The sequence below is a fragment of the Oryctolagus cuniculus genome, chromosome 2 (assembly GCF_964237555.1).
Source record: "Oryctolagus cuniculus chromosome 2, mOryCun1.1, whole genome shotgun sequence".
Taxonomy (NCBI): Eukaryota; Metazoa; Chordata; class Mammalia; order Lagomorpha; family Leporidae; genus Oryctolagus; species Oryctolagus cuniculus.
This window is the reverse complement of record NC_091433.1, coordinates 79944547-79949309: the sequence shown is the minus strand read 5'-3', so window position 1 is coordinate 79949309 and position 4763 is coordinate 79944547. Positions and strand designations below refer to the sequence as shown.

The 4763-nt window shown below is 43.9% G+C and overlaps 1 long non-coding RNA gene across 1 annotated transcript; it reads left to right on the top strand.

The window, feature by feature from the left end:
• The first annotated feature begins 213 nt into the window (after positions 1 to 213).
• LOC138848502 (uncharacterized) lies at positions 214 to 3746 on the top strand. Its single transcript, XR_011386342.1, has 2 exons — positions 214 to 351; positions 3426 to 3746. It is a non-coding gene; the product is annotated as an uncharacterized lncRNA (long non-coding RNA).
• Positions 3747 to 4763: the final 1017 nt, after the last annotated feature.

The window sequence follows — 4763 nt, the reverse complement described above, 5'->3', positions numbered from 1 at the left end:
ACCTCTCTCTCTTTCTCCCTCTCCTCTCTCTGCGTAACTCTGACTTTCAAATAATAAATAAAATAAATTTTTTTTTTAAAAAAAGAGGTGGGACCTTTAAGAAATGATTAGGTCAAGAATACTCCCCCCCTTATGATGAGTCTAAGGCTGTTATAAAGATTTCACAAGCATTATTTTCTCTTGCCGTCTGCCTTTCGCCATGTGTGGACACAGTGTTCCTCTTCTCCGGAAGATGCCATGTGAGACGCCATCTTGGAAGGAGAGAGCAGCCCCTGTCAGACAACGAAACTACTGACACCTTGACCTTGGAGTTCTGAGCTCAGCACTGTGAGGAGCAAATTTCTGTTCCTTGTAAGTTGTACAGTTGCAGATTGTTTTTTATAGCAGTGCACATGGACTAAGATAGTCTGTGTTTAGATTCTTTTGTTTTTTGTTTTGCATATGGATGTCTAATTGTTTCAGGACTATTTATGGAAAAGACTATCTTTCCCCCATTGTATTGCCTTTGCTCCTTTGTAAAAGCTCAGTTGATTATGTTTGTGTGAGTCTATTTCTAGGCTCTGTATTCTGTTTCATTGTGGATGCCACAGTGTCTTGATCACTACAGCTTTACAGCAGATTTCAATATTGGATCGTGTTCGTTCTCTAACTTTGGTCTTCTTCAGCAGTATGTTGGCTATTCTGGGTTATCTGTCTTTCTGTTTAGACATTGGGTCAGTTTGTTGGTACCCACATAGAGCTTATGGCTTCTTCAATGGGGTTGCACTGAATATTTAGACCCATTTGGGAACAACTAACATCTGAATAATGTTGAATTTTCCTAACAATATACACAAATATTTCTCCAGTTGTTTAGACCTTTGATTTCTGCCACAGTGTTATAGTATGCCTCATATACAGCTTGTACATATTTTGTTAGATTTATACTTAAAAATTTAATTTTTTAAATTTAATTTTAATATAAAATTATTATGATTTTAATGTTAACATCTACTTGTTCATTACTTGTACATAGAAAAGCAATCTACCTTTTTGTATTCCATAATCTTTCTATAATTGCTTATCAGTTCTATGAATTGGTTTTGTTATTTTGGAGATTTCCTATGTAGACAATCGTGTCAACTGTATACAAAGAGAGCTTTACTTCTGACATCCCAGTCTGTATGGTTTTCATTTCCTTTTCTAGTTTTCTGTCATTCTCTCAGACTTCTGGTGCATTGTTGGATATGGGAGAGTGTCTCCTTCCTGGTTTTAGCAGGAAAACATACTGTTAAGTATGATTGAATTAGTCAGTTTTTTGCACACCGCGATGATCCGATGGCAGGAGCCAGGTACTTCTCCTGGTCTCCCATGGGGTGCAGGGCCCAAGCACTTGGGCCATCCTCCACTGCACTCCCGGGCCACAGCAGAGAGCTGGCCTGGAAGAGGGGCAACCGGGACAGAATCCGGCGCCCCAACCGGGACTAGAACCTGGTGTGCCGGCACCGCAAGGCAGAGGATTAGCCTAGTGAGCAGTGGCGCCAGCTGAATTAGTCAGATTTTCATTAGTTTGAAATACCTGGAAGGGGCTTCTTGGAAAGGAAAGGGTTTATACTGGCTTCCAGTTTGGAGATTCATAGCTGAAGATCCGGTGGCCTCATTAGTCTGGTATCTGGTGGTGGCTGGCAATGGTAGAGTGTGTGTGGAGGAATGATCACCTGGTGAGACAGGGGCAGAGAGAGAAGCCGAGCCAAACTCAGCTAAAATGAACAACCCTGGTGCAGGAGCTATCTCCCAAGGTCAAGCCTTCAGAGACCCAAAGATCTGCTACTGGCCCCACCTGCATGCTGCCTTCATGAGATCAACTCTCTGCCCTAACCCATCAACTATTAGCATTCATCCACTAACTCCTAACACTTTGGGGTTTAAACGTCTGCAGGAATTTGGGGAGTCACACCCTGTTCTAACCCTTAATGATGTTACCTCTAGGTTTCTTGCAAATGTTCTTAATCAAGTTGAAGAAGTTCCGTTTATTCCTAATTTTCCAGAGGATTTTATTTTATTTTTTGTCATGAAGGTGTGCTGGGTTTGTCAAATGCTTTTTCTGTGTATATTGATATGATCATGTGATTTTTCTTTAGTGTATCAATATGATTGATTATGATTGATTAAAAACTGATTTTGGAATGATGAGCCAACCTCACATACTTGCAATAAATTCCACTTGGTCATGCTGTATAATAATTTTCATATATTATATTCAATATGTTAATCTTCTATTGAGGATTGTTCCATGTAAGGTTGTAGGAAATATTGGTCTATAGTTTTTCTTTTTTGTAATGTTTTTGGTTTTGATAGTAGGTAATGCTAGCCTCATAGAATGAGTTAGGAGGTGTTTCCTCTGCTTCTATGTTTTGGAAATAATTTTAGAGAATTGGTATAATCTGTTCCTTAAACGTTTTGTGGAATTCACCAGTGAACTCATCCAGGTGAGAAATTTCTGTTTTGGAAGATTTTTATGGGTTCAACTTCTTTTAATAAATATGAGCTTAATTCAGTTTATCTGTTTATTCTTGTGTGAATTTTAGTAGATTGTATTTTTTGAAATTCATCTCATCTGTGTTGTCAAATATTACAAGTTATTAAAATATTTCTTTGGGCTGGTGCCGTGGCTCACTAGGCTAATCTTCCGCCTTGCGGCGCTGGCACACCGGGTTCTAGTCCCGGTCGGGGCGCCAGATTCTGTCCCGATTGCCCCTCTTCCAGGCCAGCTCTCTGCTGTGGCCAGGGAGTGCAGTGGAGGATGACCCAAGTGCTTGGGCCCTGCACCCACATGGGAGACCAGGAGAAGCACCTGGCTCCTGCCATCGGATCAGCACGGTGCGCCGGCCACAGCGCGCTGGCCACGGCAGCCATTGGAGGATGAACCAACAGCAAAGGAAGACCTTTCTCTCTGTCTCTCTCTCTCTCTCTCTGTCCACTCTGCCTGTCAAAAAAAGAAAAATAAAAAAAAGAAAAAATATTTATTTTATTATCTTTTTAAAAAAAGATTTATTTTATTTATTTGAAAGACAGAGTTACAAAGAGAGAGAGAGACAGAGATCTTCCATCCACTGGTTCACTCCCCAGATGGCTGCAGCGGCCAGAGCTGCACGGATCCGAAGCCAGGAGCCAGGAGCTTCTTCTGGGTCTCCCACATGGATGCAGAGGCCCAAGGACTTGGGCCATCTCCTACTGCTTTCCCAGGCCATAGCAGAGAACTGGATTGGAAGAGGAGCCGCCGGGACTAGAACTGGCACCCATATGGGATGCCAGCGCTTCAGGCCAGGGCTTTAACCTGCTGCGCCACATCACTGGCCCCAATTTTTTTAATATTCATGGGACCAATAGTGATGGCTTCTTTTTCAGTTTTGATAGCAGTTATTATTATTATTTTTTAATTATAGGGGCCGACGCTGTGATGTAGTGGGCTGAACCTCCACCGGCTGCCCTGGCACCCATGTGGGTGCTGGTTTCAGAACCAGCTGCTCTACTTCTGATCCAGCTCTCTGCTGTGGCCTGGGAAAGCAGTAGAAGATGGCCCATGTCCTTGGGCCCCTGCACCCACATGGAGGACCAAGAAGAGTCTCCCAGCTGCTGGCTTCAGATCGGCCTAGCTCAGGCTATTGTGGCCACTTGGGGAGTGAACCAGCAGATGGAAGACCTCTCTCTGTGTCTCTCCCTCTCTGTCTATAACTCTCTCAAATAAATAAATAAAATCTTAAAAATATATATATATACTTGTAGCAAGCATTGTAGTGTACCAGGTAATGCTGCTTGGAGAGCCTGTGTCCCATGTAGGAGTGCTGAGTTTACGTTCTGTCCACTCCATTCCTGATCTACCTTCCTGCTAATGCATCCTGTGCAGAAGCAGATTATGGCTCAAGTGGCTTGGGCTCCTGTCCCCCATGTGGGAGACCCTGATGGAGTCTGGGCTCCCCACTTCAGCCTGGAGCCCTGGCTATTGCAAGCATTTGGAAAATGAACAGTCAGATGGGAGATCTGACTTATTTCAAGTAAAATAAGTGTAATTAACTTAAACATATATATTTATTTGATTTATGTGAGATGCATAATAAATAAAGAACAATCCCATTTGCTGGTTCACTTCCTAAATACTCACAACAGTTAGGGCTGGGCCAGGCCACGGTTGTGAGCTGGAGCTCCGTCTGGATCTTCCATGCAGGTGACAAGGACCCCGTTACTTGAGTCATCACCTGCTGCCCTCCAGGCTGCGCGTTAGCAGGAAGCTGGAATTGTGGGGAAATCAGGCACAGGAGGCAATTCAAAGATGGCACCCAAAGGAAGTAAGGTGGGTGGTACCCAAAGTCGTTTTCCACCAAAGCTGATTGGCCGCACAGCATCAGAGGAGGTGACAACTGATGATGAGTGAACAGACATATGGCTGGTCCTGTAAAAAGTCGCCCTGTAAAATGACCTTTTAAGTAATTGGTTGGTCCTTATGCCCTGCCCCAGTAATCCTGTGGTCTTGTGCTTTAAAAGGCTTTGCTCCACGTGCAATAAACCGAGTTCTTGCTTGCTTGACTTGACTCCCCACTGCGTCTGACTGTCTCCGGGATTGGGAGGCTGGGGAACGGGCGAGCGGCGCACTTACCTTTCTTCGGACCCAGTCCATCCTCGTTCGGGTGGGCTAAGACCCAACAGGAATCAGGAGTGGAGCTGGAACTCAAACCCAGGCACTCTGATATGGGTTTGAATTATCCCAACCTCTAGACCAAATGCCT